The 23,599-nt window shown below is 33.6% G+C and overlaps 1 long non-coding RNA gene across 2 annotated transcripts in view; it reads right to left on the reverse strand.

Moving 5' to 3' along the window:
• Positions 1-1,238: 1,238 nt before the first annotated feature.
• Positions 1,239-23,599, reverse strand: part of LOC110349525 (uncharacterized) — an 86,449-nt gene continuing 64,088 nt past the window's right edge. Inside the window, exons 2-6 of one of the 2 annotated variants that reach the window (XR_015448890.1) lie at positions 14,688-14,769; positions 11,730-12,021; positions 11,214-11,600; positions 2,789-2,886; positions 1,239-2,663 (exon numbers count right to left, since the gene is read on the reverse strand). This is a non-coding gene — a long non-coding RNA (uncharacterized LOC110349525). Of the gene's footprint in view, positions 2,887-11,213; positions 11,601-11,729; positions 12,022-14,687; positions 14,770-23,599 lie in introns of both variants that reach the window. The other variant, XR_002395549.2, reaches the window with a different exon arrangement.

Below are 23,599 nucleotides of genomic sequence, written 5' to 3' on the forward strand. Positions count from 1 at the left end.
ATTTTGTTATTCTTGGATATTTACAGTGATCTTAGCCAAAAGACCAAGAAGCAGTTTTGATTGGTTGTTTTACCTCATTAATACATTAAGTGAACAATATAATTATGTCAGCTTTAGAAGGACAAAATCTGTGGATGAGATAATTTAGTTTAGCACTGGAACAAGATCATGTAACTCATATGACTAACTAGGACTTTTGTCGAGTCTTTCTTTTCTATAGTGACTTTGTGTTTCATTTTGCATCCCTTGGTTTTTGCTTTCAGTATTTCATTTATTTCACAAACAAGTGTCTGCTATGCTTATCTTTATACTTACCAATGAAAATATAGCAATTAATGTCAAATATTTTTATTCAACCCGCCAATCACTGGAGTCAAGCTAAATAATTAGCACTCATAAACTAAATGTGCTCATTTTTTTTAACCTTCAATACTTCTACAGAACGTATTCTTTTATCACAGTCCACATGAATTAATTACTGTAATAGAAAACTAAAATAGAGGGCTGGGAAGCAATTATATGATTATTGGTTTAAGGATCAAAGATTTTGTCTGAACCATTCTGGCAGCACTTTTAAGCTATTTTGAAGCTATAGAATCTAAAACAAGTCTACAAAGTTGCCAAGATATCCTGTATCAAAGAGTAAAATCCTTATGGTTAAACACTGAAGAATAGATATCAGCCTGGGGATTTCTATTATAATTTTGAATTAATGTTTTTCAAGAGAGAAATATGTGCAGGAGAGATATTAGATCAATCAATAGATAGATATTTCAAGCTTCCATATTTATCAATGCATTATCTGAATAACATGCTATAATTTTTACTTAATTTTCATTATTATAAGATAAGGAAACTTCAAGGAATGTTTAAAGCCTATATGCTGTATTGCTCTTTATGGACCACTATTTCAACCACAACTAAAAACATTTTTTCTGTCATCTACTTATTCATTTAATCCATAGGATTTGATTTCTTTAGACGTCATAATTTTCAAGTTGCAGAAAATAAGCATCAATTCAGAAAAAATTATTCACATAAATCTCGCTCTCACCATCCAACTGCTTGCTACATGGGTCCCAGATGCCATTCTGATTGATTTTCTTATGTTGCTATCAAAATGTCCATTAAACAATTAGTTAAATAAGAAGTAAATTAAACTATCAAGATAAATAAATTACCACTAGAATGGAAAAGTTTGCCAATAAATCTTAAAATTCTGTGACTTCCTTTCATAATCTGTGATTTTAGCATCACTGGACTGACATCTTAACAGAAAGCATAAACTAAAAATAAAAATCATTTGTTCTTATGAAGAACTCAGATGCTCTGTGTTGATTCCTTCCTATTTGTCAATTCACTTAAACTCTCACATGGACACAAAGACCTCTTAAAACTTCCCAAAGACTTGAAATCTCCACTGTTTGACTGAACACTAACAGTGCTGAAATCTGGGTAGCAGAGAGAAAGGAAGACTATACAAACTGACCCATTTGGCCACTTTTAATGTGACTAATTTCTTGATGAATGGAGTCATGCACCTCACCAAAGTCACACAAATTGCAGCAGGCTGATACTGTATCTTCCAAGAGAAAATTTTATGCCATATCACACTGGCCCTGCCACATCTCGAAGTTTCACGTAAGTGGACGAGGGCCTCAAGCAGCATCAATCAGAAAGCCCTAAAGGTCAAGCCAGATGCCCTAAGGTCTTGTGTGGACTGCAGTCAGAGAGATTTCATATGGAACCGCAAACGAGATTTGTGGGAAGCAGAATATCTAAATACGTGCAGAGCGGTTGTCTGTTCTAATGCAGCGAAGCCAAGCAGGGAAGCAGAATGAAAAATGAAGGCACAGTTTGTGGAAATGCTCAATTTGTCTTTGCAGTTAAAAAACTGACAAACAGAAAAGAAACCACTACTGGTAGGAAGCTCTTTCAGTTCATTTTTTCTCTTTTTTGTTTTATTTTTGTTTGATATGATTTTATACATACAGAAAAGTGGCATGACTACACAAGATTGCTTATAGGCTTTTTAGTTTTTTCATTTAAATGGATTGTATTAGATTTACTGAAAATTTTCATAGTAGTTGTATAATTTTCAATTTCAGATCATCACATAAGAGGTCTATATTTGTCATATCCTTGAAGATATATTCATATATATGTAATATTCACATATCTACAGTTGTATAATATGTAAAATATAATGTAATATATAGTCATAAAACATGTTATAAACATGTGTATATATATTGCATATGTGTTAGCATCACATTTACACATTTGAGTTATATCTATATCATTAGCTGGGCATATTCAATATTGACACTGTATTATACACTAGTATTAATATTAGATGGGATATTGTACCAATTTTCCACACACATCCAATTTCCTTTTTACCTTCACTTTCTCAGTCGGTTCTACAATTGGCAGATTTCAGAGACTCTAAGTGGACAGCTGAATACAGTTATCTTCTAATCTCCAGGAAGTTGTTACATCTACCAAAATTACTCATGAATTATTCCATCCATCAGTAGTGAGGGGAAGTGGACCTGAATACGTCCCTGGCAGTGTCACCTCCGTGTCTTCATTTTCTGTCTCACTCTGGAGGAACAGCTGTTGATCGGTGGAGATGGTTTCTCCTATAGCTTAGAGCTGCACTGGGAATGTGTGGAGAGGTATTGGTATATATGAAATCATTGCCTAGTACCCTATAAATATGTACAATTCTTATGCTTTTATATATTACCCAACATAATTTAAACTTAAAAAGAAGTAAACTCACAGCTGAGGTATATACATATATTTTCTCTGGAAATTTAGTTTGGACTGAAGTTTCCTAGCTGTGCTCCAGGGCAGTACACAAGGACATCATCTTCTTGCCTGAATCAAAAATAGGGGAGATAAACTTAATATTTATTATCAAAATCAATGTCATTGGCTTCAGCATTTTACTAGCAAAAACAATTGACCATATTCAGATATACTTGAACTTCTCTTTTCTGAAGGTGTATATTGAATGCATTTATGGTCTGTATCCTAAGTTCAAAGAATATTAGAATGTTCCTGATTAGTCGGTCATTTATGACGCTAGTCTTGAAGAGTTGTTTTGCTTAATCGTTGCTGTTTTGAGCAAAATAGAAAACAGGTATTCCTTTTATGGTCTGTGATTTTTTTATATCAGTTTAAAAGACAATGCCTGTATTGTTGTGGAACATTTTCTTATTTGACAATTAAATATATTCTTAACAACTCTGAATAATAACTACCTAGTTTGTGTTTACTCATTTCAGTTATGTGATTTCTTCCAGAACTGTGAAACATTCTGACCAATCACTTTAATATGAGCTATTTGGGCATTAAGCAAAATCTGCATTTCTCATTTGATAAAATAATTTTGAGAGTTCTAGGGTAAAGGTCTGGATATTCAGTGGTGATATGAAAGTGAATAACTAAGAGTTTGTGTTGAGGTAAGAGCAAGTTTTCTTGAGAAACATTTTATTGAACCAAAATATTTCAGTTCATAATACAAAGGAGCATTCTATTTTACACCCAAACAAACTGTGACATCCATACTAGAAATTGCACCGTATCAGGCTTCCCAAATATGCCTCAGTTTTGAGAAATCTGTGCTCTTTCCTGAAAGGGCCTCTATGACTTCACGCTTTGCTCGATTCATTCTGTGCTGAGCTGCTGACCTTCAGTGCACCGCGCTCAGGACCACAAACGCCTGGGAAGCAGGAACTGGGACATGATTACACGGATAAGACTGGTGTTGAGAAGGTGAAACGTCAGTCATGAAGAATATTTAATGTAATTAATTTGCTGGTAAAATAATGTTTTTTAACATAACAGTAATTTTAAACCTCTTTTTCAAAAATACATTATGCAACCTGAAAAGGACAAAATAATAATCGAAGGGGACTGTGCAGTCAGTGGTGAAATCAGCGTGCTCCAAAAGGAAACTACTGAGGGTGAAGGTGTAGCTCAGGGCAGAAACATTCACCTTCCCAGGACCACAAAAACGAATAAATGAAGTCTCTTTTTTCTTTGGAACTGTATTTCCTTATACTTACTGTTTGGGTACCAGCATCCATACCCACCTGACGGACTCTTTCTTCCCTGTCTTACTGTCACTTTTCCTGCTTACTCCAGAATCTAAATGTCACACTCACTAAATGTCTTTTCTCTCCAAATTGCTTCCTGACTATGGTGATCTCTCGCCTACTCACAACTGTTCTTATCATCTGCTAATTGGCCCTTTCATCTTGCCCTCTCTCCCATAGAAAGGTCATCTTCCACCTTCCCACATGAGGACCATTCATAAAATATAACTCAGATGAAGATTCCCTTGAGATCATTGTCTTAAAATATTTAGTGGCTAAATATGTACTCGAGAAGAAAAGGCAAAGTCCTTACTATATTGCCGGATGTGGTGGCACACACCTGTAACCTGAGCATACTGAGAGGCTGAAGCAGGAAGATTGCAAGTGTGAAAGCATCCTAAGTAACTTAACAATTTAGTAAGAACTTTTTGTTAAATAAAAAATAAATAAATAGGGCTCAAGATGTAGCTTAGTGCAAAGACCTTGGATTAAATCCTCATCACACACACATACAGACCCTGAACTAAGAATGTTTGTGTTTTACCTCCAATTACTTCTCTAACTTCCCTTGTTATTCCACCACACACACACACACACACACACACACATAAAATTGGTCAGAATCTGTGCTACTGAAAGTGGCAAATACAGACCACATGGGTTATTGGGCACTTGAAATATGACTAATTCCAATAAGATATATTGGAATACATAGTCTACCTTTTGATAACTTGGTACAATAAAAAAATACAAGACAAAGGCTGAGGGTCTGGATAAGATTTCCATGCATCCTCCGAGTCTATGTGCTGCCAGCTTGGTTGCTCTAAGAACCCTGGGACCTGAAGCAAGAGCAGGCCTGGGGTGTCCTCAGAAGAAGGCACCCCTATGGGAGCCCTGCCTCTCAGGACAACCTGTGCAGGGCCCAGCCTGACCCAATCTCCGCTTTCCCCCTTCATGCAGTCTCTTCTCCCCTCCCTGATCCAGTCCTCATCTCCTTGTGTCCTTAGTCCCTCTCCCAAGTACACAGCAGTGGACGAGGCCTTTGGACTCTGAACACCCTGCACTGGGAGCTCAATAAAACCCCATTCTTTATAAAGTTAGGACACACATGTGTAAATACCGAATAGTTACTCTAGTGTGAGAAACTGAAAGTGTAAATAAGGACTAAAAGGTATAATAGATAATGTGAAATAGAAGGAAAGGGGCAAAGGGGAAGGGGAATTCGGAGGAGTATTGGAAAGGAAAGAAGGGAATAGAATTAATATGAGAAAATTGAAAAATGGAAACAAAGTCTTTGTAAATAGGGAGGGATGGAGGGGTTGAAGGGAGGGCTGCGCAAGGGTGAAAAATAAGAACCAAGAGAGAGTATGTAAAGGTGCAAATTTCCAATGATGAATGTCATCATATTGTATACCTAAAATGTACCAATAAAATAAAATAAAAAAATAAAGTTATCCTGTTCTAGATACTTTGTTCCACTAACAAAAATACATTAGTATACCCGTTAATAATTTTATATTGATTTAATGTTGAAATAATAATATTCAGATATATTGGGTTATTAAATATATTGTAAAATATATTTTAACTATTTCACTCTTATTTATATCTGGCAATTAAACCATTTAAAGATGCATATGTGGCTTGCATTTAGGGTCCTACTGATCATCGAAGATCCAGATATCTAAAGTTCTATGAACAGGAGCTGCTGTTCATATGGCTACATATTCAATGCCAGTGTCCTCATTTGTAAGAATAAGTATATGTTCTATATTTTCCATGAACACAGAGTAAAGATCTCTCTAAGCTCCTGTCAAGTGGACATAATGATTTCCTCCTTCAAGTTAGTGACATTGTTCTAAGACCCTGTCAACACCATTAGTGTTCATGGTACCCAGGCTACTTCTTTTTCCTGATGTCTACTCTTATCTCATACATTTTGATACTCATAAGTGATCATTGACATATTAATTCTGTTTTCAATCAAAAATTAATTTATCCTGTGGAGATATTTGATTCTTTTCTGAATTCATGGAAGAGGACAATGATGATAAACAAGTTTGTATACTGAATCAACAGCTTAAAAATAAAATGTTACAATTATACAAAATTCTGCATAAAGTTTGTGTGTGTGCATGTGTGTGTAAACTTGTGCATGGGTCAAATTATTTACATTTTCACATAAGTTTATGGAAAAAATTTACATGAAAGTAGGAGCTAAATAAAGTTGTTAGAGAAAACATTTGAAAAAATAATGAGAATTTCAGTGCTTAAAACGAATAAGTTTGGAAATATTTGTAAAAAGAATCAGTTCCTTTATTCATGTACCAAATGCAACTTAGAAAGAAATTCAGAGAACTTTGTAATTTGTATATATTTAAAAGTTCTCAAGAAATGCTATTCATAAAAGGACATATATTTTCTATAGAATCATAAAGCATCACAGCAAATAATAACTGTTCAAAAGTTTCCTTCTGGGCCGGGGATTTAGCTCAGTGGTTCCGGTGCCTGCCTTGCAAGTGCAAGGTCCTGAGTTCGATCCCCGGTACCAAAAAAAAAAAAAAAAATTTCCCTCTATCTTCATGTTGGATGAGGAAAGTCCCTCAAAGGTATATATTGTTTTGCTTTTACAACATTCAAGGTGATATTTCACTTTTCATGAAATTATGGGGAATTTCATGTGTATTTATAGTATTTACCTCATAGTTTTAAATATTATTTTATTGAAACTGTCCACTTTATGTCAACATTTTCATATCCTCGATAAGAAGTTGCTAACACACTGTCTCATAAATAATGTTTACTATCATATTTTATTTTGAGACATAATATATTTAAATAAGTACAATATAGTTAGAAATCTTAAAAAGGAGGCAATTTCATTTAGTTTGACCTAAATTCTTCATAATTTTTTAAATTCCATAAACTCTAGTAGTTACTTTCAGTAAACTCTTAAGGGAAATTTTCGTTCTTGAGAGATTTGGAAAATAAGTGAACATATTCTTTTCAAAAATGATTTTCTCTAATTTCACCCCAGTACAAGTTATTTATTAATGCATAAATATCACAAATAATTTGAGATAATTTATACTAAAGGTAAACATTACTGAAGCTACTACTGTATTTCTTAAAATATTCTTTTTCTTCCTATACCTCATTACATCTTTAAATTACTTTCAATGACATTTTTAGAAAAAAAAACAAGTGAGATATATATGGCTATTTATAATTTTGGGGATCTAATTTATAAATTCATTTCATATATTGCTATGAGCATTATGTAGTTAGTTGGGGATGATAATTATTGTAAGTTATATAACAAAGAATAACAATACCCACTCTCACTCTGCTCAAGAGTGGGGCTTAAATGAAAAAAAGTCTACATATGAAAAAATAACATACATTCACTTGATTTACTCCCTGGTAATGTTGAAGCAATTGTGATGTACTAAGCAATAAGTGACCAAGATATTGAGGACATAGATGTAAATAAGAAGCAGTTTCTATGTATTATAAGGTCAAAACAGAAGGTCATTTCTAATTTTTAGCATGTAATTTTCTTTTCACTCCATTGAATGTTATTTCTGTCATTACACATGCCATCAAACTGGATTACCATTTTGTCTTGTCTATAGAACAAAAATCACTAATTGCATGACGTCCGGGAACACAACTAATTTAGCACAGAGAATTAGTGCATATTGAAAATTTTTGCTCAATGAAAAATAATAGGTAGCAAAGATGGTAGAGCACAATCACTTTTGAATAATGTAAAGATTATTTATTATCCCTTTTTTCCCTGAACAGTGTCATAAATGCTATAAGCCTCAGATCTCTCATACATGAAGTAAAATAAAGGAGTTGAATCAGTGACATGTAGAAATTATTCACAAGGGCTTTGAATGACAAAAGTTGAATAAATAAATAAATAAATAAATGAATGATGGTTTAGTGAACTCAATAAATCTATGGTTAAAATAAATATAGAGAAAACCTTCTCTTACTTCCTAACATGGCGTTAAAATTAATTAATTTCAGTGTCTCAAAATAGAGCAACTGATAAAGCATTTGCTAAGTATATTTACTAAAAATACAATTGGGTTTAATGAGAATATTGTGGTAGTTGTCCCTCATTTAATAATAATTATAATTCAGGATAATGTTTTACAGATTCCTCAACCTTTTGAATGTTTTAATTTAGGAAATAAATTCTTCTTACTGATATATTTTTTTTCCAAGCTTGTGAAAGAAGAGGTAAAGGTTATTGCTACATTTGCCTCTTTATGGTTTTGATTAGTCACTTCCAAAATATGAATTATCTTAACAAAGTTACCATATTTTAAAATGTTTATAATACATAAACAATATATGATATTCAGAACAATTCTCAAATGAATGTCAATCTAACTGGAAAATGAATAATTTAGATAAATCTTAGCATTACAGCATTTTTATCTTGATGCTTTCTCTAGACTTTTACTTGTTATTTTTAAACTGTTTCAGTCCATAGCCACATCTGGCCACACACAAGGAAAACATGATAGATTAATTCATCCTAGACCTTGTGACACTAATCCAAATTCTGGAGCTTTATTATTGCAGAGAAAATCTTCTGCTTTTTGCAGCTAAAGAGGAATCGAAGTCTCTTAGAAGAGATCAACCTGAAAGTTATGGTGATATTTATTTTCTGAATATAGTGTCACTCTCCCTTGCTGCAAGATTTGTTCACAACCATTTTTTCCTTGACAAGTTATTAGAGCATATTTAGAGTTATTTACTCAGGAAAATGCAAATTCTAATTTTAAGCTTTTAAAAATTTAATGTATTTTTGCAGTACATGATTGTATGCATTGTAGGGAATTGGTACATGTAGATAACATATCTAAGTTCTTTTTTATCCCCTTTCTCTCTCCTCTCCCTTTCTCTTCTCTCCATCTCTTGATTCCCTTCCTTTTTGCAAAAGTTCTACCTCCCTGTTTCCTATTACCTACCATTTATTTTGCTCTTTAATTTATTTATACATTGGATTTCTCAAATGAGAGAAAACATGCAATATTTAAGTTTGTGTGTTTGATTTATTGCACTTAACATTAAGTTCTGTTTCTTTACTGAGAATTGTGTGTTGATTGATGAGAAGATCTTTTCTTATATTTTTAGGTTTATTAAAATGATGTCTGAATTAAAGTGAAAAACATACTCCAGTCAATCTCTATATACTGAGGCTGAAAAAATGGAAACAAAGTCTTTGTAAATAGGGAGGGGTGGAGGAATTGAAGGGAAGGCAGGAGAATGGGGAAAAAATAAGAACCAAGATACATCATGTACAGGTACAAATTCCCAATGATGAATGTCATCATATTGTACACCTGAAATGTACCAACAAACTTAGTGAATAACAAAAAAAATACATTGAAAAAATGATGTAAGTATTGTTCCTTGAGAATTTCCAAGAAAATAACATTAAAAGTCACAATTACTTTAATATATAAATTGACAAGACTTCTGCAGTCAATAAGAGAATAAAGATAAATAAAATGTCAGTAAACACTATCAGTGAACTCTGGTACATTCATCAAGCATGGACATGAGATATTACAAGCGGAAAGTGAGACTGAAAATAAAAACTAATCTAAATAAAGGTAATAAGAGCCAGTATAATATAAGTGCATATCATTAGGAAACAGGAAGAGACCAAGATAGCAAACTCGGTGGAATTTTCTGTCAGATTTGAATAATCAAAATAAAATCTGGGATTTCATTATCAAACTTCTAATGCTGATGCAAATGTAATTGTGAATTCAATTGCAAATGCAATTGTGGATTCTAAGCATTTCATTTTGAATATAATATTACATGTTTTTATGTGAGTAAATGTATATAATGAATATAAACTTCAGAATAGCACAACATTGTGGTAAAAATAAGTTTCTTAGTCAGAAATTTATGAACCAGAAATGCAGATTGACAGCCAGGGATGGTGTTGTATGCCCATAATCCAAGCCCTTGGGAGGTTGAGGCAGAAGGATTGCCTCAAGTTCGAGGCCAGGCTGGACTACATATTGAATCCAGGGCCATCCTGAACTACAAAATGAGACCCTGTCTAAAAAACAAAAAACAAACAAACAAAAAAAACCCCCCAAAAATTTGGTTGACTGGATTTTGACACACACACAGAACTGAATATTGTATAAAACCAAGTGTGATAGAGAAAAAGTGTGATAGCTTCTGTTGTCCAACTTATGAATTGTATGCATTGAGTCAATGAACTATAACATTTTGTACAAAGCTAACATTAAATAGAAAACACTTTAGCATAATAGAAAGTGCTCTATCTTTTGGTTGCCCAACATTTATTGAATTTTGAAAACATTTGAGCCTTTGAAAATGCTTTCTACAGTGAACTCAGTGATCTACAATGGTAATTAAATTTTTAATTAAATAATTTTACTTCAGAAGCTATTACAAATCTTTAACAAACATACTCAAACATTAGACTTCTCTCCCATACCAATAGTTTGCTTTATCTTTCAGGGAAAGTTAAAGTAAAATCTTGCAAAATGGAAGCTAGTAAAATGTATTCTTAAAATGAAGGCCAGAACAAAGTAAATTAAATTGACAGAAGACTTAATTTTAAAATTCTAGAATTTTGCCTTGGAATTTCTCCAATTCTGAAAGAAAATTTTTGACAGCTCTTGAGCAGCTTTATTCAGAGACTGCTTTCTTGACAAATATTTGTTGTTTTTTTTCTTGTCAATGATTTATAAAATTGATAATTCAGGAATGATTACTCAGGAAATTGAAAGATGTGGACAAAAAAGGGCTGCAGAAATTACAGAGTTAGCTGGAAGTGTTAAAGTTTTTGAGCCCATGCATAAGACTAATGAGCGATGGTGGATCATTAATAAATAGCTAAGTGTGTGTCTCGGGCCTCCTTGATAGCTCATGAAAAGGTCATTATCTCTTATTGCAGAAGAGTGTGTTTAGCTGAGCAGTAGCCTGAAAATACGATAAAGTCTCAGATTTCCAAGGACATTTGAATTCAGTTCAAAAACACATCTCGTATGCTCTTTAAAGGGCCCTTGAGGAGGAAATCAGGATGCTTACACATGTTTCGCACACATCTGGATGAACAAATCTGAGAAGCTTGGCTCTGCTGATGCCCTCGAACTCTCCCGGCCTTCAACAGTGGCCTTCCTTGGCCTAGGCTCGTAAGAGGTACCACTGTTGCTGTGATGGAGCACACTGAAGAATCCTTTCCCATGCAAGCAAACGAATCTTGAATTTCAAAGCAGTAGCTATGCTAGAATAAGGGTGTGACCTGCTGGGCTGTGCTGGCTCTGATAAAGTAGGACAGAGATCTCAGTGCAAATGAGCAGCGATAATTATTTCACATGTGCCAGCAGGAGCCAGAACAGAAAGGCGCAGAATATGACACTGGATTGGTTTGGAGGCATCTTGTCAGTTTCGTGGAGGGCATTGTAGATGTTGACCCTGGAAGCAAAATAGATGGACAGTTAGAAACCATGCTGCTTTAGCTACAATCGAAAGCGTTAAGAATAAAAAGTAGAAGACTTCACTCTGGAGAAGGGGCTTTGTAGAGGGAAGAGGGGGACGTCTTACCTAAAATCAAGCTGTCTTACTCACTGCCACCTCTGAGCCCATTTTCAGATGTAGAATGGCTCGATGAAGAATCGGTTAAGTTTTAGAAGGAAGGAAAACAGGCAAGTCCTGAGAGGCTTTCTTCATCCTTTCCACAAAGGAGAGACGGGTATTTTTTGTTGTGCTTCAGAGCAGGTGGCGTGGACCCAAATTGGTCACGGCAGAGTCTGAGACAGGGTGATACGTGTTCTTCTTAAGGAAATCTTGAGTTAAGGCTAATCTCACCTCGGTTGTGGCTCCTCAGAAATGCATGCTGTCTCATTAAGGAAAAATTATGGCAAGGGTTCAAAAATGTTATATACAATGTGATTATTCAGAAAATTAGAATGGAAAGTGGTTTTAATCTGAGCTACTTGAGAAGCTGAGGTGAGAAGTTCACCACTTCAAAGCCAGTGTGGGTTAGCAGCTTCTCTTAGTCAGGAAGACTCCATCTCAAAATGAAAAAAAAATGGAAAATGGCTTGAATTGTAGCTCAGTGGTAGAGTGCACCTGGGTGCAATAAGCATTACCATGGAGCATGGGGGAGACACTTTTCTCTAGTAATCTGTTTCCATTGTCTCTCTAAAGACTTTTTTCAAAAAATTATTACAGTCCATGAAGAAATGTCAGTTAATATTGTTAAAATTTCACATTCAAATACCATAAAATACAACTGTAAATAATTTCACAAAAACTTTTAAGAAAAGTATAAAATGAGTCTACATGTAAAAATACACATTTTGTAAAATACTGGCAAAATTTCAGACTTGCAGCTAAGAAATGAGTTATATCAATAAATAATATTCATTTAATTTTGATTGTTCATTTAATCATTAAAAAGTATTATTTTAACACAAACTTCTAATATGAATATCTTAGCAATATATTATATATGATAAATAAATATTTCCAAATAAATCAAACTATGTACTAAAGTTATCTATATAAATATATTTGATTGTACACAGTTTTAGTGGACAATTTCATTATTTGCACACATATATATCAAGTAATTACTACTGAGATTGAGGTAGAGAACATTTCTACCACTCTCAGAAACTAGGTGTAGAAACTTTCCACTAAGTGGTTTTACTATATACAATCAAGCAATTTTGAAAACTTACATTGTGGTAGTTTGACATATTACTACTTGCAGATAAAGAGATTACCTAGTTTGGATTCTGCATTGTCTGGTTTTTTCTACAACATAATAAACATGAAGTCTATCAATATTGACATATATAGGTAGATGGGTACATGAATATAGGATAGTATACTAGGATTACTACTCTACTATGAATATACTACATTTTGCACTTGTTTTGCCTAAACCTTGCACTTGATAAGAGAGATTTAGTTGTTTTCAGTTTTGAACCACAATTGAAAGAAGTGGCCACAAGCATTTTTCATAACATATGCATAAATTTATTTTAGGAATGTTTCTAGAAATAGAACTTCTGAGTCATTGGTAGTTCTATGAATGTATGAACTATAAAATTTTTATAATATACAAAAGGTTGTTTAAAGTGATTCTACAATTTTATACTTGTATTAGGCTATTCTTCAATAATTTATAAACTCTAGGGGGCTGGGGATTTAGCTCAGGGGCACCGCACTTGCCTTGCAAGCACAAGGTCCTGAGTTCAATCCCCAGTCCAAAAAAACCCCATATATATATATGAATTCTACTTGCTAAACATCCTTGACATTTGGAAATATCATAGTCATGTTTCTGGCTTTGCTTTTTAATTTCAGAAATTCAGGTTATTCCAAAGTGGGATCTCAGCCTGTGTGATGATTAATCTAGACTGTCAGCTGGATTGGCTGGGGAGACCCTAGGAGATTAGTAAAATAAACTTCCAGGAGTGTTTGTGTGGGTCTTGGAGGTGAGACCTTGAGCAGTATACAGGAGCCTGGGTTCCTCTTTGGCACTGTCCCCTGGGTTCTGACCCCTGACTGGAGCAGCTTTCCTCCACCATGTTCTTCTGCCATGCTTTTATTTCAGTAGGGGGCCAGCCAAACACGACCAGAAATGCCAAGCTTTGAGTTGAAATAAACTTCCTTTCAGCTGCAGTGTCACATATGTTGACCCAGGAGTGGGCAGCTGAGGCATACATCACAGTACAGCAGACTCCTAACTGGGCTAACATAGAAACAACTTGGGTTACAGCAGGAATTTTAGTTTTAACTTATGACCAAGGTCTTGAGTTACAATCCAAATGCTGGCCACTTGTGCTTCCAGATGGTCTCAGATACAGATTTAACCCTTAAAGAGTCCTGGAAGGAACATTACATCCTTTCCTGTGTTGGGTTAACTCAGAAATCCTGGGTCGGTGTTTCTGCAAGGACACTGAGATCTGCCTGTATACAGGAGAGAGACTTTGAAGGCTGTGTAGAGGAGCCTGAGCCTTCAATTTGAAAAACTTGAGTTACAACCAGCCCTTGGTAACGAATTGAGTTCATAAGTCAAGGGTCCACTATATTTGCATTTCCCTGACTTTCATAACATTTTTACACTATAATTATTCTTTCATATATCATCATTTGTGAATCTTGTTCAAACTTTCATTTTTGTTAGTAATATTAGTCTTAATATTGTCTGAATATTAATTTTGTGTAGAAATATTAATATACACATTAATATCTTCTTCCAGATATATAGTATTCTAGTTTTACTATTCTTTATATTATAAAATAGATATAATACAGTTGTTTTATAGACTAACATAACTGAATCAGTTTAATGACCAATAAATAAATATTTCAAAAGGAATGTGGTCTATATTTTGTGTCACTTTCTGTCTTAAAATATTCCAAGATTTAAAAAAAATTTATTATCACCATTACTGTGGTATTCATATGACAAAATTCAATGTTGGTTCATTTCATGATTTTTAGTAATATTTTTACTATGATTTTTCAAAAGAAGGTTTTACTCACATTGTCCAACATCACACTTCTGAGATAACCGTGTGGCCTGCATCACGTTGATGGCGCCCAATACATCACTATTCAGTTGGATCTTAAAAGTATTGAAATAGTTATCTAAGTTTAGGGAGGTGGAGGTAGAAAATGAGCAATTTGCAAGAGGATTTCACATGTGCAGGGACCAGCTTGAAACCGCGCTGAGCAAGGTTTTAATATTACTGAATTGGCTTATAATTTGGCTACTGATTAAGTTATGAGTCTGTCCTATGCCTGTGCATGACTTGCTAGATGAGACTTCAGCTGGCATATGGAAAAAGAATTCCCTGTGCCAACAGTCACAATTGAGATCTCAATAATCGATGATACTCTGAAGTCTCTAAAAGCAAGATGACATGGCAGCTGGGGAATTATGACCATGCGGCTACTGTCCTAGATCAAACATTAGCTAAAGATAAGGCAGGTGGCTTGTTAACTATGACCTGTCCTTCACAAGGTTGCATCCTTCCTCCCTTTTCTAAGCCTAGCTCATCAGTGCCTTAGTCCTACTCTTCCCTACATCTGCCTTTGTTTCCCCTGCTATGTTGTGGGATCAATAAATGCTGACAAGTCTGAAGCTCATGGTCTTAGCCAGGAAGAGTGAGGGTGAAATCCTGGCCCCCTCATAATAAACAGTAATTTGTTCTTTATTCTTTGTCTACTATTTCATTCCCTGCTGTACCCTCAGTCAGGTGGCCTAGGCAACCCCAAAACACATCACTAAAAGGAAGGAAAGAACAATATTAGGGATAGAAAAAGTAGGATGACATCACTGTGAATCCGGCCTGGGAAAAGCAATCATGAGTTGAGGACAATCAGGTTTTTTTCCAACGTCAAAGGAGAATTTTTAAGCACCAGTGATAACTGAAGAAAGTTATGACTGAGAATTGCAAATGGGCATTATTACATGTAAAATAATTCTACAAGCCTTATAAGAATGTATAAATCAAAGGATGCAATAGAATTCAGATAAAAGAATCAAGTTATGTGCTTATTCTTGACAAACTCCTGGCCCCACAGAATTATTTTATAATTGTATATCAAAATAAAATTATTTGTCTCTGCAAAATCATACTAGAGAGACCACTTTCCTGAAAACATAGTGTGTGAAAACATGAGAAGGTGACGATGACTTATTAAGGTATATATTTCATGATGTCAGACAATATGGAATCACATGAGAAATACAGAAACTTCTGTGAACTATGTTGGAGTTAAGAAAATGCATAGTCACAGAAAAAAGTAATCAGTAAGCTACAGTACATTATTTGGAAGGGGGCCTGCAATTCTTAGAGTGCCGCTTCTGAACTGAATGTTTTGCAATGTGATTTTCATGCATTGAGACAACTACTGAACACCCATCAGGATCTTCATGTTTACTCCATTCCTATTTTGAGTTCCAGTGTGTTGTATATATGTTAGTGTGCCATACGAAGCTATGTAAACATGCACACAGGTAAATGGGTATTAATGGTATTTTCTGTGTCTACCTTTCATACTCTTCTTACTTTTCAAATCATATTTATGCACAGCCACAGCTGCTTTCTCTGTGTCCACTTCTTCTTTTCTCATTCCTCCCAATACAGAGGCTACAGCAGAAAAGAAGGGAGAGATATCTTTCGTGTTTCATGGTTTTATAGGAACAGGTATAGAGCTACACAGTTTTTTAGGTACACACTCTCACTTCTCCTGTGACTCCCAACTTTTACACCTATCATTCAGTTTGAGAGAAACTTAATACCTTCTTCCTTTAGTGAAAATTTAAGAAACAGGTCAAAAATAAATTACGTGTTTCACTTATGTGTTTTTAAATGTACCATGTGGAAAATTACTTATAAAATTTATTGACCAAATAACATTTTATTGACTCTGTCTCCGATGATTTACTCTGAGATATCTATGCACATCCTTATTTGTCTCAGTAGCTTTTAAGTCTCTTGCTCATGGGATCTTTCCTCTGAATCCTTCACACTCAGCACAATATCTGCCCTAAAATGATGGTTGGTGGATGTTTGTCTCATTGGATCAAATGTTCAGATTTCTCAGTGTGAAAGCTCATATGCTTTTCTGGTATATTTCAAACATTTAAAAAATGCTGTAGGTTATGTAAAAACACATTATCACATAGGTTGCCGGAATTAATGTCAAATGAAACCCTAATCATATCTTTGTTTTTTTTAATCTGGTACACTTCTCTCCTCAATTTCCACTGTTGCTTCATTAGAGGCACAACTTAAAGTAAATTTGGCAATATCTATTATAATCTTTATGGGAAGTTTGCAACTAAGACCTGGAAATCAGGACTATTTGAATTATCTCAGTGTATATACAAACCAAAGTTGTTGGCATCTAATTCAAAAGTCATATAACTTCCTAATACCGAAATGGAGTTGAGAAGCATGGTTATATTTAGGAAATATAATGAAGGCCATCTCTGCTAAAGAATCAAATTATAGGGGCTTCAATAAATCTTCTTTTATCTAAAGCCCAACCAAAATAAAAAGTTTATCAATGTAATACATCAGAAATTTAGGTTCAAGCAAAACACAAAGAATAGTATTGAATTTTAAAAGCTATAATTAGTATGTCACATTGCCATATTTCTGTATTTTCCCATTTAAACACACATATGTACATACACACACTCAGAAAGAGATGGAGTGAGAGAATCTGTTTTTCTCTGAAATTCATCAAATATCTATGTATAATTTCTGATACAGGAGCCTTCGAAAGGGCACGTCTGTGACTAAAATTAATAGTACAAATCTAGATTTTTAAAATCATTATAGTTTTCTCTAGAATCTGGAAGGTATCATTTTTCTACCCTTAATGATTTTCTTGGTCTTAATTAGTCTATATTAAATAAAAATCATGTAGTTTTCAGTTTATTTTTTCCTATTATTCAATAATTGAGACAAGAGAAATAAAGCTACAACTAAGGGAAGCACCATAAAACTGAGACATGTATAGAAATAATTGATGGTATATGGAAATAAATGCATTTGTGGTATTTTTAAAAGCACTTAAGATACATTTTGAAGAGTATTTATACAATTTAAGATAATTTACTGCATTCAACGAGCAACTCTGGTCAAAAGTAGACTTTCATCACACAAAATTCATTTCTCATTTTATTAGCTTTTATAATTGATAAGATGATTTATGTATGAGATGCTGTCTTCCATGTGTGTGAGAGAGTGTGTTTGTGTGTTCACATACACATTTCTAGATGTGGAAATTTCTTTTGTTGAGATTTCAAACTAAGTCTTTGGAAGAAGTTGGTATAAAAACTGCTGTTACTACTGATTTCCTGAAACAACAGGTTTCACCAAATATTAGGATACCTTCTAAAATCATTATTTTTATCTCATGTCTCTTTATTACATATTAGATTTTAACTTGCACATCCTACATTGTTCCTTTACATAATGTGAAAAAAAAACCCCTGACAATCCTGTAAAGTTCCACTGGAAATTTAATCAGCAATTAAAGGAAAAATTTGTACTTCGTTTCCTGTTAGCTGCTCCTGACTATTTCTCCATCCCTTCAGCGGTGTGCCTGTTTAGGCCTCTGCGTCTGGGGGTTGTGAGTTCTGATTACTCTGTACCCAGAGCTTCTGCTTTTAGAGTGCTCTGTAACAGTGTGAATGTGCTACAGCATTACGTTTTCCTTTAAGTAACTCAACCCCAAAGCACCCAATTGTCTTCCTTAGAATAACCCCAAAGCAATTCATTCATTGGAGTTTGAAGCTCACACTTGAAAATACACGTTAACCTGGCCTGAACAGACGCTGAAGGCTTCCCCTCCAACTCCTCGTCTCTTTTCCGTTTGTCTCGTCCTCCTTAAGCTGCAGCCGAACTCTCATTGCTCTGAAATATTATATATGGCATCTTTCCTGTCTCTGGGCTTCCTAGAGCTCCATCACTTTCTTTCTAATTTACCCACCCAAACACCCTACGGAGTGGACCTGAGACACCTCTTGAAACCCTTACACTTTACTTTCATTGTGAGGGCATCAGCATCAGTTACAAGTGGTCACTAATGTTTATGAGATTCCTAAGAATATTGTAAGTCATGTTTCCTATACACGCTCCATATACATTTCAATTATTTTAGATGAACTTTAATAAATTATATGGTTAATAATAGAATTTGAAAACTATGTCCATAAAATTCACTTGAGGATACAAATACTGCATAATTAACATGAAGAATCTGCACCCTTATTTCTGTTTTAGAGTTTGTATTTAGGTACAAAAACACAGATGCACACAAACACATGCACATACACACACTCTGAGCAAAGAGCTATGATAAACAGTATTTCAGTATTTCCTTTATACTTGTGCAAGGTTATCAAAGAGTTAATTAATATTAAATTTAAAACTAAATAATACCCAGGTAGTTGGGAAATTCTTTCTTAATATCTGTTTTAGCAAGTAGGGATTACCAAACGTATTTTAGCAAATTTTTCATTTCAGAACAATAGAATTAATAATATCAAAAAATATTTTGAATAAATTGATATTGATTGGAGCAAGGCTTTTTATTAGTCATCCTTAAAAACCTAAAGAGGCATTTGCTTTCTAAACAAACAAAAAACAGGTAAACCAAACCCAGAAACTTTTTTCAGAGATAGTGAAAACTAGGCTATACTTCTCAAAAATTTCTTACATTCATTTTCTTTTCTTCTAAAATATACACATGTAGACACACACATTTCAGCCCTCTATATCTAAGAGGTCCACTTCTGCATATCATTGCATGATCCATCATGCAATGTGCATTAGATCAAAAATAGCTGTATTTGTACCGAATATGTACAAACCATTTTGTCATCATTTATTAAATAATATAATATAGTAACAACTTACAAAGCATATACATTATATGAAGTAATCCAGAGATGACAATGTATATATAAATATATGCCCAAGCAATATGTAAATATTACATCATTGTATTAGGGATTTTATCATCCATGCATTTTGCTATGGCAGGTGTTGAGGAAAAAATTTCTTGTGGCTATCAAACAATGATTGTGTGTTTGTTTACATATACATATACATATACATAGACACACACCTACACACCTAAACACACATAAGTATGTGTACAAACATTCTCTAAATACCTATCTAAACACCTAAACGTATATCACATATGCACAATTGTATTTGGCGAGCTCAGCCTGTTCTCTGTTAACCGAGACCACCAAACTCATTAGCAAATTTACTCAAATATTAATTTGTTTTTAAATATATCAAAGTGGACCACCATGTATTTTACTATGACAGAAAGGGAAAATAACAACTTACCCCCAAAAAGAAACTATCTGAGATTATTTATCACCTATGGGAATACTGCCTTATTATTACAATGACTTTGCATATTGTTCATGTATATTTTTTAGACCTTTGTTAAACTCTCATTTTCCCTTCATTTTATCTAAAACCAAAACCAAACCACATTCAAATAATGCATACACATAGCACTGTGCTCATTTTCTGAAGAACAGAGTTTTATAACACTTTTGAGGCAGGGTGAAGAGGGTGTATTGTCTATTAGGTTCCACTTTTGAAGCTGCCACTTAAAAAGTAAATGCAAATTCATACTACAGTATTGATAATCTGTCCACACACAGAAGAGAGAACCTTAAAACTGAAAATGCTTTCAAAGTCACAGCCTTGGTTTCACAGTGTGATTTATTGTTGACTTTCCTCAGCATTTTCTGGTTGTTAATTCCCATGGGACTTGTGGAGTGGCTACACTGCATTTCATAGCCTACTTCTGGAGAGCGCTTTCTCCTATAGGTGGTTGAAAAGAATCGCTGAAGGCAGGCTTTGTAGAATGTTGTTTTTAAATTCTACCCTATTCAATTATTTTTCTTTTGATGGATGTCCCACTCTAGTTTCTTTATCTTTAACCAATTTAGCACCAGAAATTCTGGGTAAAGTAGAAATTATCACAGCCATTTTAGAAGGGATGGTATATAAATTATTTGCCAAAATTGTTTACTAATATAATCTTAAGAAGGTTAAAAATAATACTTTTACTGTATTTTAGCTTGAAACAATATCTTTAAAAGTAATACAAATAATGCATTAAATTCTATTACAACCACAGTAATTATGTTTATAACATTTTGTTACTTTTTATTTCTAGATGACTAAAGTGAGATTCCTAATACTTTTAGAATTACAATCTCATAATCATAAATTATAAAATACAAATTTATCTTTAAACATAATCTAAATATATTCTCTTATTGCTAGAGAGGAAAAAATGATCACGAGTTGAGGAAAATCAGGTTTCTTTCCAGTATCATCTTTTGGGTATGGAAATATCTGTTCATATTGGAGAGAATCACTGGGGCCTGTTAACCACCATCTTGCTTTGTTTGCAGTGATTTATTTTGAAAAAAATTCATTTTATCACTACATTCAAAGTCACAATTAAACGGCATTTTGTTCCATTTTAGAATGGAGTGGAAGTTGTTTTGCCTTCTTTAAGTATATTAATCTGCCCTTAACATACACAGTGGGTTAACTGGATAATTATCAATACTGCATAGGTCAAAAAGGTAGAAAATGAATTTGGAATGCTTTTACTTTAAAGAAATAATAAATATTTGAAGAGATAGATATGCTTAATGTGATATAAATATTATATAACACATACATGTCTTGAAACATAAATACTACTACATTAATAGATATAATTTTACATTTCTATATATTGGTTAAAATAAATTTATGATAAAAATTCACACAAACTTTGTAACTTCATTTGAGGAAAATTAAAAATTGTAAAAACCAAATGTAAGATAGGCCAGGGATTTAGCTCAGTGTTTCTGCTGCCTCCTCACAAGAGCAAGGTCCTGAGTTTGATCCCCAGTACCAAAAAAACCCCAAAAAACAAATGTAAGGTAAAGCAAAAATACATAACTTTTTAATGCTATAATTAATATCTCAGAAGCAGAATATATTCTGACTCAGTTAAAATTTATATTCTTCAAATCTTTTTTGAAAGATGATGGCCTTTCATACCTACTTGTGACCTTGTGATAATGAAAGTTCTAGCTTTAATTCAGGGTATCTTCTTTCCCATTTTGAATTAATGGGGCAATTACGCTTCAGGTAATGAATATGCACTCACAAATAGCATCTGTTATGGCTGTGTCTAGATGTTCCCCCAAAGCCTCATGCTGTCATAGGTGGGGCTTTTTCAGAGGTGGCTGGATCTAGAGTGTGTGATGCTAGAATTGATTTATGGTGCAAGGCTAGGGTCAAGGGTACTAGGATTAAGGGTGTGAGTGCTGCCTGCCCTAAGTAGCCTGGATAAGACATAAGGGATAGAAAAAGCTATAGTTGGCCCTCATTTGCTTTGCTACTTTCTTCCCCCCCATGAACTGTTTCTCCTCTGTGATGTTTGTCTGCCATGCCACCCTGGCAGGAGCAAATCCATTATTGACTGAAACCTATACAAAATGTGAGCCAAATAAACCTTTCCTCCTTTAACTTTACTCATTGTGTATTTTTTATCAGCAATAAGAAAAGTAACTAAGACATCATCCCAAATATCTAATAAAGCATCTCATCAACTTGCTTCTTAATTTCTTATGCACTATTAGTAAATATGATTTCATCAAAATTTCATGCATACTAAAGGGTATTCATCAAAAAATTTGGTTCATACTACTTTTACTCCTTTTTTATTATTTTATATTAGACTAATTGAATAAGATTTAATTTTTCTACTGGGATTATATATCGAATTTCAGCCCAAATATAATTTGAAATATCTTACATTGACAGGTAATTAGTAAATGTTGATTAAGTAGGTGTAAGTGAGTAATCTGTAGTATTATTAATCACCTGTATATTAAAAAGAAAGACTGGAGAAAATTCAATTAGAATTAATTGATTTTTAGTGTCCCATTCCATTTTGGAATTTAGTTTTATATTAAGATTCTTTCTATCTTCTTCTTTGTTTAAAGTTGCAAGTATTGCAAAGGCCTATTGATTATTGTATCTTATTTCTGTATTCCTTGCAAAATATTTGGATTGGCTTACTTTTATTTTATTTTTATTTTTTATTCATGCCTTCCAACAATGACATGTAGCAGGCACTTACAGAACTTACTAGAAGAAAATTTAACAATCAAGTGATTTTATAAATGGAAAACCAGGTCTATACAACTTAGTCCATTTTCAAAATCATCACATACAATATAAGTATTTTAAATGGCTTTCGGTTATTTCTTATGAAACTGTTAATGTTTTCATTACTAGAATTGCACAATGAAAAGAAATCATTTGCCTTTATATCAGTTCCTACAGCCAATTATTAGTGAATGAGTGAAAGAGAGCAACAATTATCTTTCATTCCAAATGTTAAGTAAAGGTACTTGCACAACATAGGCCTTAAGGAAGTGATGAGTTAATGAATGTGTTCATAAATAAATGAACAATGAGAAAAAAACCCTAGATCTTTTGTTCAAATCCCATGTTTTATATGGAAAACAAGTCTAGAAAATCTGTGGTCACATATACCAAATATGATAAGAATATTATATTCACCCTATGCTAAGAAGTAGCATATAGCAATTAATAGCCAATTAGGATATAAAATAATGCAGCATATTCACAGTAATTGTACTTTAAAATTTCAAATAGTACTCTTTTTCATGACTTATAATAACCTTATTTATTTACTTATTCATTTATTCCACTCCCATCTTGCAAGGGCCACCACATTTAAGCACCTGGGTGAGACTCACACAGTGCAATGCCAAATTAATCTTACTGGTCTCAGTTCTCCTCAGTGTCTGTCTTTCTTTGTTGAATATAGTTTTATATCATGTTCTCTTCAGGATATCTCATTAA

This window comes from Heterocephalus glaber, unplaced genomic scaffold (genome assembly GCF_053883595.1).
Source record: "Heterocephalus glaber isolate CG9 unplaced genomic scaffold, H.glaber_assembly_v1.0 deba00000594, whole genome shotgun sequence".
NCBI classification, from domain to species: Eukaryota; Metazoa; Chordata; class Mammalia; order Rodentia; family Bathyergidae; genus Heterocephalus; species Heterocephalus glaber.